The sequence below is a fragment of the Schistocerca gregaria genome, chromosome 5, assembly GCF_023897955.1.
Source record: "Schistocerca gregaria isolate iqSchGreg1 chromosome 5, iqSchGreg1.2, whole genome shotgun sequence".
Lineage (NCBI taxonomy): Eukaryota > Metazoa > Arthropoda > Insecta > Orthoptera > Acrididae > Schistocerca > Schistocerca gregaria.
In genome coordinates, this window is record NC_064924.1 from 575,438,391 (window position 1) to 575,450,039 (window position 11,649).

At 47.7% G+C, this 11,649-nt stretch overlaps 12 non-coding genes across 12 annotated transcripts; all 12 read right to left on the reverse strand.

The window, feature by feature from the left end:
• Positions 1–67: 67 nt before the first annotated feature.
• Positions 68–141, reverse strand: Trnan-guu (transfer RNA asparagine (anticodon GUU)). The gene has a single exon. It is a non-coding gene; the product is annotated as a tRNA-Asn (tRNA).
• A 318-nt stretch (positions 142–459) lies between these two features.
• On the reverse strand, positions 460–531 carry Trnat-cgu (transfer RNA threonine (anticodon CGU)). Its single transcript has one exon. It is a non-coding gene; the product is annotated as a tRNA-Thr (tRNA).
• Positions 532–2,052: 1,521 nt separating this feature from the next.
• On the reverse strand, positions 2,053–2,124 carry Trnat-cgu (transfer RNA threonine (anticodon CGU)). The gene has a single exon. It is a non-coding gene; the product is annotated as a tRNA-Thr (tRNA).
• Positions 2,125–3,205: 1,081 nt separating this feature from the next.
• On the reverse strand, positions 3,206–3,277 carry Trnat-cgu (transfer RNA threonine (anticodon CGU)). The gene has a single exon. It is a non-coding gene; the product is annotated as a tRNA-Thr (tRNA).
• A 1,129-nt stretch (positions 3,278–4,406) lies between these two features.
• On the reverse strand, positions 4,407–4,480 carry Trnan-guu (transfer RNA asparagine (anticodon GUU)). Its single transcript has one exon. It is a non-coding gene; the product is annotated as a tRNA-Asn (tRNA).
• Positions 4,481–4,798: 318 nt separating this feature from the next.
• Trnat-cgu (transfer RNA threonine (anticodon CGU)) lies at positions 4,799–4,870 on the reverse strand. The gene has a single exon. It is a non-coding gene; the product is annotated as a tRNA-Thr (tRNA).
• Positions 4,871–5,559: 689 nt separating this feature from the next.
• On the reverse strand, positions 5,560–5,633 carry Trnan-guu (transfer RNA asparagine (anticodon GUU)). The gene has a single exon. It is a non-coding gene; the product is annotated as a tRNA-Asn (tRNA).
• A 318-nt stretch (positions 5,634–5,951) lies between these two features.
• On the reverse strand, positions 5,952–6,023 carry Trnai-uau (transfer RNA isoleucine (anticodon UAU)). The gene has a single exon. It is a non-coding gene; the product is annotated as a tRNA-Ile (tRNA).
• Positions 6,024–6,712: 689 nt separating this feature from the next.
• On the reverse strand, positions 6,713–6,786 carry Trnan-guu (transfer RNA asparagine (anticodon GUU)). The gene has a single exon. It is a non-coding gene; the product is annotated as a tRNA-Asn (tRNA).
• A 318-nt stretch (positions 6,787–7,104) lies between these two features.
• Trnat-cgu (transfer RNA threonine (anticodon CGU)) lies at positions 7,105–7,176 on the reverse strand. Its single transcript has one exon. It is a non-coding gene; the product is annotated as a tRNA-Thr (tRNA).
• Positions 7,177–7,865: 689 nt separating this feature from the next.
• On the reverse strand, positions 7,866–7,939 carry Trnan-guu (transfer RNA asparagine (anticodon GUU)). Its single transcript has one exon. It is a non-coding gene; the product is annotated as a tRNA-Asn (tRNA).
• A 318-nt stretch (positions 7,940–8,257) lies between these two features.
• Positions 8,258–8,329, reverse strand: Trnat-cgu (transfer RNA threonine (anticodon CGU)). The gene has a single exon. It is a non-coding gene; the product is annotated as a tRNA-Thr (tRNA).
• Between the last annotated feature and the right edge of the window lie 3,320 nt (positions 8,330–11,649).

The window sequence follows — 11,649 nt, forward strand, 5'->3', positions numbered from 1 at the left end:
CACACTAGCTGTGTATCTCTAACAAAGTTGACGTAAGTCCTCACCTCGGTGACGGTTAAAACGATTTCGCCCCCGGGTGGGCTCGAACCACCAACCTTTCGGTTAACAGCCGAACGCGTTAGCCGATTGCGCCACGGAGGCGTCGATTTTGGCTCACTTGTGCTCTCCATATCAACGCAATTCGTACACATTCTGCAGGAATCTCGCAGAATGGTAGCATCTGCTTATGCCTCTTCACATGGATAACGTGCATGCACACTGTAGCGACGCTCATAAACGAATGACATTATACTACAAAATGCATACAAACCACTGTTCTGCCTATGCATTCAGAAAACCTCCTAGGCCAGTAGAATACTTGACATAGGTTGTAGAACATCCCTTTCATTCAGTGTACTGCCATGTGATAGATATTGCTCGAGGTAGCTCCGCACATTGCAGGAAAGTTAAAAAAATGGATGCCTTCTCTGAGGTTCGAACTCTTGATTCCTGGTTTACGAGACCAGTGCTCTACCACTGAGCTAAGAAGGCGGCAGCTTTGAACTTGCGAGCTATCCCCGAACTCTCACTTCATCACACTGAATCTTGCAGCCCTCGACCAGATAATTGATTTGGCGCACTGCTGCTGCTGGGAGTGTCCACATTGCCGTTCTCCAAATCTCTCGACTGTTTCGCTCTTACGATCGGCGACGACCGTCAGGCCACCAAACGTTTGCGGTCTGCAATTTCTTGTCCTAGTGCACAGCTAGTGGGATAACGTGGCACGACTGCGAAATGCGCCTTTCGGCTCCACTCTCTGGCTACAGTTTGCTGTTGTTCACAGTGGCACTGGCGTTGCCCATGGGGCTTCATGTAAGGCGACTGCACGTCGCTCGGCCAACAGCGGCCTACTGCAGACCGACACTTAAGAGACACAAAATACAAATCGACATCGAGAGACAGGCCCTGTCAAATGGCACTCGCGACGTATAGGCTTAAATTGAATGTAAATAAAACGTCTTTTGTAGTGGGCGTCGCACTGAATCTTGCAGCGCTCAACCAGATATATGATTTGGCGCACTGCTGCTGCTGGGAGTGTCCACATTTCCGTTCTCCATATCTCTCGACTGTTTCGCCCTTACGATCGGCGACGACCGTCAGGATACCAAAAGTTTGCGGTCTGCAATTTCTTGTCCTAGTGCACAGCTTGTGGGATAACGTGGCTCGACTGCGAAATGCGCCTTTCGGCTCCACTCTCTGGCTACAGTTTGCTGTTGTTCACAGTGGCACTGGCGTTGCCCATGGGGCTTCATGTAAGGCGACTGCACGTCGCTCGGCCAACAGCGGCCTACGGCAGACCGACGCTTAAGAGACACAAAATACAAATCGACATCGAGAGACAGGCCCTGTCATATGGCACTCGCGACGTATACGCTCACATTGAATGTAAATAAATCGTCTTTTGTAGTGGGCGTCGCTCCACTGCAGTGTCACACATGGTGAATAAATAGGAAAACAGTAGAACGTCTGTGTAGGGACATGTTTTTACCTACAGTGCCACCTGCCTGAATGTGTATAAGCATCTGTGGCATCACTCCTTCGCAGCCAAATTGCCACACTAGCTGTGTATCTCTAATTAAGTTGATGTATGTCCTCACCTCGGTGACGGTTAAAACGATTTCGCCCCCGGGTGGGCTCGAACCACCAACCTTTCGGTTAACAGCCGAAGGCTCTAGCCAAATGCGCCGCGGAGGCGTTGACTTTGGCTCACTTGTGCTCTCTATATCAAAGCAATTCGTACACATTCTGCAGGAATCTCGCAGAATGGTAGCATCTGCTTATGCCTCTTCACATGGATAACGTGCATGCACACTGTAGCGACGCTCATAAACGAATGACATTATACTACAAAATGCATACAAACCACTGTTCTGCCTATGCATTCAGAAAACCTCCTAGGCCAGTAGAATACTTGACATAGGTTGTAGAACATCCCTTTCATTCAGTGTACTGCCATGTGACAGATATTGCTCGAGGTAGCTCCGCACGTTGCAGGAAAGTTAAAAAAATGGATGCCTTCTGTGAGGTTCGAACTTACGACACCTGGTTTACGAGACCAGCGCTCTACCACTGAGCTAAGAAGGCGGCAGCTTTGGATTTGCGAGCTATCCCCGAATTGTCACTTCATCACATAGAATCTTGCAGCGCTCGACCAGATAATTGATTTGGCGCACTGCTGCTGCTGGGAGTGTCCACATTGCCGTTCTCCATATCTCTCGACTGTTTCGCCCTTACGATCGGCGACGACCGTCAGGCCACCAAAAGTTTGCGGTCTGCAATTTCTTGTCCTAGTGCACAGCTTGTGGGATAACGTGGCTCGACTGCGAAATGCGCCTTTCGGCTCCACTCTCTGGCTACAGTTTGCTGTTGTTCACAGTGGCACTGGCGTTGCCCATGGGGCTTCATGTAAGGCGACTGCACGTCGCTCGGCCAACAGCGGCCTACTGCAGACCGACGCTTAAGAGACACAAAATACAAATCGACATCGAGAGACAGGCCCTGTCATATGGCACTCGCGACGTATACGCTGAAATTGAATGTAAATAAAACGTCTTTTGTAGTGGGCGTCGCTCCACTGCAGTGTCACACATGGTGAATAAATAGGAAAACACTAGAACGTCTGTGTAGGGACATGTTTTTACCTACAGTGCCACCTGCCTGAATGTGTATAAGCATCTGTGGCATCACTCCTTCGCAGCCAAATTGCCACACTAGCTGTGTATCTCTAACTAAGTTGATGTATGTCCTCACCTCGGTGACGGTTAAAACGATTTCGCCCCCGGGTGGGCTCGAACCACCAACCTTTCGGTTAACAGCCGAAGGCTCTAGCCAAACGCGCCGCGGAGGCGTTGACTTTGGCTCACTTGTGCTCTCTATATCAAAGCAATTCGTACACATTCTGCAGGAATCTCGCAGAATGGTAGCATCTGCTTATGCCTCTTCACATGGATAACGTGCATGCACACTGTAGCGACGCTCATAAACGAATGACATTATACTACAAAATGCATACAAACCACTGTTCTGCCTATGCATTCAGAAAACCTCCTAGGCCAGTAGAATACTTGACATAGGTTGTAGAACATCCCTTTCATTCAGTGTACTGCCATGTGACAGATATTGCTCGAGGTAGCTCCGCACGTTGCAGGAAAGTTAAAAAAATGGATGCCTTCTGTGAGGTTCGAACTTACGACACCTGGTTTACGAGACCAGCGCTCTACCACTGAGCTAAGAAGGCGGCAGCTTTGAATTTGCGAGCTATCCCCGAATTGTCACTTCATCACACTGAATCTTGCAGCGCTCGACCAGATAATTGATTTGGCGCACTGCTGCTGCTGGGAGTGTCCACATTGCCGTTCTCCATATCCCTCGACTGTTTCGCCCTTACGATCGGCGACGACCGTCAGGCCACCAAAAGTTTGCGGTCTGCAATTTCTTGTCCTAGTGCACAGCTTGTGGGATAACGTGGCTCGACTGCGAAATGCGCCTTTCGGCTCCACTCTCTGGCTACAGTTTGCTGTTGTTCACAGTGGCACTGGCGTTGCCCATGGGGCTTCATGTAAGGCGACTGCACGTCGCTCGGCCAACAGCGGCCTACTGCAGACCGACACTTAAGAGACACAAAATACAAATCGACATCGAGAGACAGGCCCAGTCAAATGGCACTCGCGACGTATACGCTTAAATTGAATGTAAATAAAACGTCTTTTGTAGTGGGCGTCGCACTGAATCTTGCAGCGCTCGACCAGATAATTGATTTGGCGCACTGCTGCTGCTGGGAGTGTCCACATTTCCGTTCTCCATATCTCTCGACTGTTTCGCCCTTACGATCGGCGACGACCGTCAGGCCACCAATAGTTTGCGGTCTGCAATTTCTTGTCCTAGTGCACAGCTTGTGGGATAACGTGGCTCGACTGCGAAATGCGCCTTTCGGCTCCACTCTCTGGCTACAGTTTGCTGTTGTTCACAGTGGCACTGGCGTTGCCCATGGGGCTTCATGTAAGGCGACTGCACGTCGCTCGGCCAACAGCGGCCTACTGCAGACCGACGCTTAAGAGACACAAAATACAAATCGACATCGAGAGACAGGCCCTGTCATATGGCACTCGCGACGTATACGCTCAAATTGAATGTAAATAAAACGTCTTTTGTAGTGGGCATCGCTCCACTGCAGTGTCACACATGGTGAATAAATAGGAAAACACTAGAACGTCTGTGTAGGGCCATGTTTTTACCTACAGTGCCACCTGCCTGAATGTGTATAAGCATCTGTGGCATCACTCCTTCGCAGCCAAATTGCCACACTAGCTGTGTATCTCTAACAAAGTTGACGTATGTCCTCACCTCGGTGACGGTTAAAACGATTTCGCCCCCGAGTGGGCTCGAACCACCAACCTTTCGGTTAACAGCCGAACGCGCTAGCCGATTGCGCCACGGAGGCGTCGATTTTGGCTCACTTTTGCTCTCTATATCAACGCAATTCGTACACATTCTGCAGGAATCTCGCAGAATGGTAGCATCTGCTTATGCCTCTTCACATGGATAACGTGCATGCACACTGTAGCGACGCTCATAAACGAGTGACATTATACTACAAAATGCATTCAAACCACTGTTCTGCCTATGCATTCAGATAACCTCCTAGGTCAGTAGAATACTTGTCATAGGTTGAAGAACATCACTTTCATTCAGTGTACTGCCATGTGATAGATATTGCTCGATGTAGCTCCGCACGTTGCAGGAAAGTTAAAAAAATGGATGCCTTCTGTGAGGTTCGAACTCACGACGCCTGGTTTACGAGACCAGTGTTCTACCACTGAGCTAAGAAGGCGGCAGCTTTGAATTTGCGAGCTATCCCTGAATTCTCGCTTCATCACACTGAATCTTGCAGCCCTCGACCAGATAATTGATTTGGCGCACTGCTGCTGCTGGGAGTGTCCACATTGCCGTTCTCCATATCTCTCGACTGTTTCGCCCTTACGATCGGCGACGACCGTCAGGCCACCAAAAGTTTGCGGTCTGCAATTTCTTGTCCTAGTGCACAGCTTGTGGGATAACGTGGCTCGACTGCGAAATGCGCCTTTCGGCTCCACTCTCTGGCTACAGTTTGCTGTTGTTCACAGTGGCACTGGCGTTGCCCATGGGGCTTCATGTAAGGCGACTGCACGTCTCTCGGCCAACAGCGGCCTACTGCAGACCGACACTTAAGAGACACAAAATACAAATCGACATCGAGAGACAGGCCCTGTCATATGGCACTCGCGACGTATACGCTCAAATTGAATGTAAATAAAACGTCTTTTGTAGTGGGCGTCGCTCCACTGCAGTGTCACACATGGTGAATAAATAGGAAAACAGTAGAACGTCTGTGTAGGGCCATGTTTTTACCTACAGTGCCACCTGCCTGAATGTGTATAAGCATCTGTGGCATCACTCCTTCGCAGCCAAATTGCCACACTAGCTGTGTATCTCTAACAAAGTTGATGTATGTCCTCACCTCGGTGACGGTTAAAACGATTTCGCCCCCGGGTGGGCTCGAACCACCAACCTTTCGGTTAACTGCCGAACGCGCTAGCCGATTGCGCCACGGAGGCGTTGACTTTGGCTCACTTGTGCTCTCTATATCAACGCAATTCGTACACATTCTGCAGGAATCTCGCAGAATGGTAGCATCTGCTTATGCCTCTTCACATGGATAACGTGCATGCACACTGTAGCGACGCTCATAAGCGAATGACATTATACTACAAAATGCATACAAACCACTGTTCTGCCTATGCATTCAGAAAACCTCCTAGGCCAGTAGAATACTTGACATAGGTTGTAGAACATCCCTTTCATTCAGTGTACTGCCATGTGATAGGTATTGCTCGAGGTAGCTCCGCACGTTGCAGGAAAGTTAAAAAAACGGATGCCTTCTGTGAGGTTCGAACTCACGACTCCTGGTTTATAAGACCAGTGCTCTACCACTGAGCTAATAAGGCGGCAGCTTTGAACTTGCGTGCTATCCCCGAATTCTCACTTCATCACACTGAATCTTGCAGCGCTCGACCAGATAATTGATTTGGCGCACAGCTGCTGCTGTGAGTGTACACATTTCCGTTCTCCAAATCTCTCGACTGTTTCGCCCTTACGATCGGCGACGACCGTCAGGCCACCAAAAGTTTGCGGTCTGCAATTTCTTGTCCTAGTGCACAGCTTGTGGGATAACGTGGCTCGACTGCGAAATGCGCCTTTCGGCTCCACTCTCTGGCTACAGTTTGCTGTTGTTCACAGTGGCACTGGCGTTGCCCATGGGGCTTCATGTAAGGCGACTGCACGTCGCTCGGCCAACAGCGGCCTACTGCAGACCGACACTTAAGAGACACAAAATACAAATCGACATCGAGAGACAGGCCCTGTCATATGGCACTCGCGACGTATACGCTCAAATTGAATGTAAATAAAACGTCTTTTGTAGTGGGCGTCGCTCCACTGCAGTGTCACACATGGTGAATAAATAGGAAAACAGTAGAACGTCTGTGTAGGGCCATGTTTTTACCTACAGTGCCACCTGCCTGAATGTGTATAAGCATCTGTGGCATCACTCCTTCGCAGCCAAATTGCCACACTAGCTGTGTATCTCTAACAAAGTTGATGTATGTCCTCACCTCAGTGACGGTTAAAAGGATTTCGCCCCCGGGTGGGCTCGAACCACCAACCTTTCGGTTAACAGCCGAACACGCTAGCCGATTGCGCCGCGGCGGCGTCGATTTTGGCTCACTTTTGCTCTGTATATCAACGCAATTCGTACACATTCTGCAGGAATCTCGCAGAATGGTAGCATCTGCTTATGCCTCTTCACATGGATAACGTGCATGCACACTGTAGCGACGCTCATAAACGAATGACATTATACTACAAAATGCATACAAACCACTGTTCTGCCTATGCATTCAGAAAACCTCCTAGGCCAGTAGAATACTTGACATAGGTTGTAGAACATCCCTTTCATTCAGTGTACTGCCATGTGATAGATATTGCTCGAGGTAGCTCCGCACGTTGCAGGAAAGTTAAAAAAATGGATGCCTTCTGTGAGGTTCGAACTCATGACTCCTGGTTTACGAGACCAGTGCTCTACCACTGAGCTAAGAAGGCGACAGCTTTGAATTTGCGCGCTATCCCCGAATTCTCACTTCATCACACTGAATCTTGCAGCGCTCGACCAGATAATTGATTTGGCGCACTGCTGCTGCTGGGAGTGTCCACATTTCCGTTCTCCAAATCTCTCGACTGTTTCGCCCTTACGATCGGCGACGACCGTCAGGCCACCAAAAGTTTGCGGTCTGCAATTTCTTGTCCTAGTGCACAGCTTGTGGGATAACGTGGCTCGACTGCGAAATGCGCCTTTCGGCTCCACTCTCTGGCTACAGTTTGCTGTTGTTCACAGTGGCACTGGCGTTGCCCATGGGGCTTCATGTAAGGCGACTGCACGTCTCTCGGCCAACAGCGGCCTACTGCAGACCGACACTTAAGAGACACAAAATACAAATCGACATCGAGAGACAGGCCCTGTCATATGGCACTCGCGACGTATACGCTCAAATTGAATGTAAATAAAACGTCTTTTGTAGTGGGCGTCGCTCCACTGCAGTGTCACACATGGTGAATAAATAGGAAAACAGTAGAACGTCTGTGTAGGGCCATGTTTTTACCTACAGTGCCAACTGCCTGAATGTGTATAAGCATCTGTGGCATCACTCCTTCGCAGCCAAATTGCCACACTAGCTGTGTATCTCTGACAAGGTTGATGTATGTCCTCACCTCGGTGACGGTTAAAACGATTTCGCCCCCGGGTGGGCTCGAACCATCAACCTTTCGGTTAACAGCCGAACGCGCTAGCCGATTGCGCCACGGAGGCGTTGACTTTGGCTTACTTGTGCTCTCTATATCAACGCAATTCGTACACATTCTGCAGGAATCTCGCAGAATGGTAGCATCTGCTTATGCCTCTTCACATGGATAACGTGCATGCACACTGTAGCGACGCTCATAAACGAATGACATTATACTACAAAATGCATACAAACCACTGTTCTGCCTATGCATTCAGAAAACCTCCTAGGCCAGTAGAATACTTGACATAGGTTGTAGAACATCCCTTTCATTCAGTGTACTGCCATGTGATAGATATTGCTCGAGGTAGCTCCGCACGTTGCAGGAAAGTTAAAAAAATGGATGCCTTCTGTGAGGTTCGAACTCACGACTCCTGGTTTACGAGACCAGTGCTCTACCACTGAGCTAAGAAGGCGGCAGCTTTGAATTTGCGAGCTATCCCCGAATTCTCACTTCATCACACTGAATCTTGCAGCCCTCGACCAGATAATTGAATTGGCGCACTGCTGCTGCTGGGAGTGTCCACATTGCCGTTCTCCAAATCTCTCGACTGTTTCGCCCTTACGATCGGCGACGACCGTCAGGCCACCAAAAGTTTGCGGTCTGCAATTTCTTGTCCTAGTGCACAGCTTGTGGGATAACGTGGCTCGACTGCGAAATGCGCCTTTCGGCTCCACTCTCTGGCTACAGTTTGCTGTTGTTCACAGTGGCACTGGCGTTGCCCATGGGGCTTCATGTTAGGCGACTGCACGTCGCTCGGCCAACAGCGGCCTACTGCAGACCGACACTTAAGAGACACAAAATACAAATCGACATCGAGAGACAGGCCCTGTCATATGGCACTCGCGACGTATACGCTCAAATTGAATGTAAATAAAACGTCTTTTGTAGTGGGCGTCGCTCCACTGCAGTGTCACACATGGTGAATAAATAGGAAAACAGTAGAACGTCTGTGTAGGGCCATGTTTTTACCTACAGTGCCACCTGCCTGAATGTGTATAAGCATCTGTGGCATCACTCCTTTTTTTAATTTTGGGCCTCCCTTCTCCCCACACAGCCCATCCATTCGCTCTCCTTTTATGCCTTCTTCGGCGAGCTTCTATGCTATATCGACTGATTTTTTTTTTTTCAAATTTACTGTGACAGTAAGGAAATGAAATGATGTTTGGCTTCTTCGCCATGTGAGGCTTCTCCTCCGTAGAACTGAAAATTGAAAAATTAAGGCTTCTTGGGAATTAATAAATTGTCACTCTTGCTTCATACTGAAAAAAATTAAACAAATATAGAAAGATTGTAACTGAGGAACACGTGCAAGAAGCTTCCACTGCATTGTGTGCAACGAAACCACCTTCCGATATTACCGAGATCCTGGTAAATCATCATAGATGAAAGTAGTTGCTGGAGATATGGGGTTCATCCAGCAGTAAGTGTGAAGCCGCAGTGCCGTTTCGGGGTTCTGTCCGAGGCCTTCACGGCTACCGTAGCGGCCCTGGGGCACACGAAGTCCCCACCGTACTTCACCCTCAACAGCGATCCCCTACTTTGGCCTGTGACTACATTTTTCGTAGACGAGGGCTATTAAGATGTTTATCCAATCCCTTGTCTCTGAAACAGAATGTGTAACATGTTGCCAAAAGTTTTTTTGTGGTCCCTGCGCGTACATATCTGATAATATTTTGCTCGTTCGTATAATTCGTATTCTAAAACACGGTCATTGCCGTGTTCAGATATAACGTAATGTACATAATTGCCAAACAACCACAACACAGCATTGGTTTTCTGGACAGGGAAGAAAACACCATCGGGGAAGAGTAATTTTTCAACATTGATCTCAGTACTAACAGTTCTGGTTATAAAGGCTACCCGCCGTTGGAGTCCCCTCCATATTTCGGCGTATCCACCACAGAGAAAGCGGTGGATCAATGTGTCAACTGCGTCACATCGGGTGCACACAATCGTGTCACTAAGACCAATGGAGTGCAACTTTTCGTTAGTGGAAACTACGTTATTAACAACTCGGTACCAGGTTGCCTGAATGTCGGAAGACAGTTCTCGATTACTAATATTTTTCCAAATTCTTTTCCAGTCTTTGTCGGGATATCTGCACTCCATTTTGTTGACATGTTCTTTCGTTGTTAAGAGTTCCATTAATTTCCTGCAATTCCTTGATTGTGGATTCGTGACAATACTGTCCATGTAGCTAATCTCTAAAAAGAACTGGCGAATATATTTCAATTTATAATTAATTCCGCCTATATTTATGGGTGGACGTAAATTTTCTGGCTGTAGGAGTCGATACAGCCTGGCTGTAATACTATGTGGATGTTTTTCTATAATTTGTAGGGTCCTCTTTATATATAACGCCGTAGTCTTCCGCCATATATCTGTTAAACCTAGGCCACCTTCAGCGGAAGGTAACGTAACTGTACCGACTGCTACTCTAAAAATATTCCCTGTCCATATAAATCGGCAAATGATACTCATTATACGTTTGGCAATGGGTTTCGAAACTGGCAATATTTGACCTATATATATAGCTTTTGATAAAATGGACCAATTAATTATTCTGATTCGTTGTTTAATGTTCAGATGTCTGGTCTGATTGAGTATTGTGGCTCCTCTGATTGTATCCAGTACTTTCTTCCAATTGTAGGTCATGGTCTGAAGCGGACATCGGTAAAAGGTGACACCCAGAGCGGTGTGACGATCGACGGAGCGTGCCCATTCCAAACGGACATCTTGAAGACCTTTAAGATTTAAAAACGAACTCTTCACCTCGTTAACCCTAGCGCCTGTAGCTTCACAAAAGATCTGAATATTCGTAGTTAATTTCTCTAAATCTTCGTTACTACGAATAACCACTCCAACGTCATCAGCATATGCATTGGTGACGTTGTTAACGCCAGATATCGTGATGCCCTCAAGATCGACATCGAGTCTCCTTAGTAAAGGCTCCAGTGCAACAACATACAGGAGCATTGACAAAGGGCTTCCCTGCGGGACGCCGTTGCGAATTTCAATGGGTGGAGTGAAATGCCCATTTACAGACACTTGTGTTTGGATGCCTTCAACAATGTTAATTAAAACTTGCACAAAATGTTGACTAAAACCCACATAGGTCAACGTTCTGAACAAAAATAAGTGGTTGACCCTGTCAAAAGCCTTTGAGAAGTCGATAAAGGCAAGGCCTCCTGGTGAGGATGACGTTGCAAAAATTGCAGAGACATCCCTATATTCACAAACAGTTTTAAAAATATTCCGCCCCGAGAGACAGGTTTGGTGGTCACCTATGATCTTCTCCATTAGAGGTCTCAGTCTTTCCTTCAGTACACGTGCAATTATTTTATAATCCGAGTTCATCAAACATATTGGTCTCAATTGATTGAGATCTTTAACTGTCGCGTTCCTTCCCTTTGGTATTAGCACAGTTACGCTTTCTTTGAACTCGCGTGGAACAGTAACACCTTGCAACACTTCATTTATCACTTCTGTGAATTGATTACCGATGAGAGGCCAAAATTTACAATAAAACTCTACAGGCAAGCCATCAGGCCCTGGGGACTTACGGGTAGGCGAGTATTTAAGTATATCAAACACCTCCTCACATGTGATCGCAGTGGTAAGGGACACATTGTCCTCGTCATTGATAACGTTGTCGATACCTGTAGTTCGTAGCAAATCGTTCGCACAGTCTAGATTATACCGGGTATCAGTATATAACGTACGATAAAATCC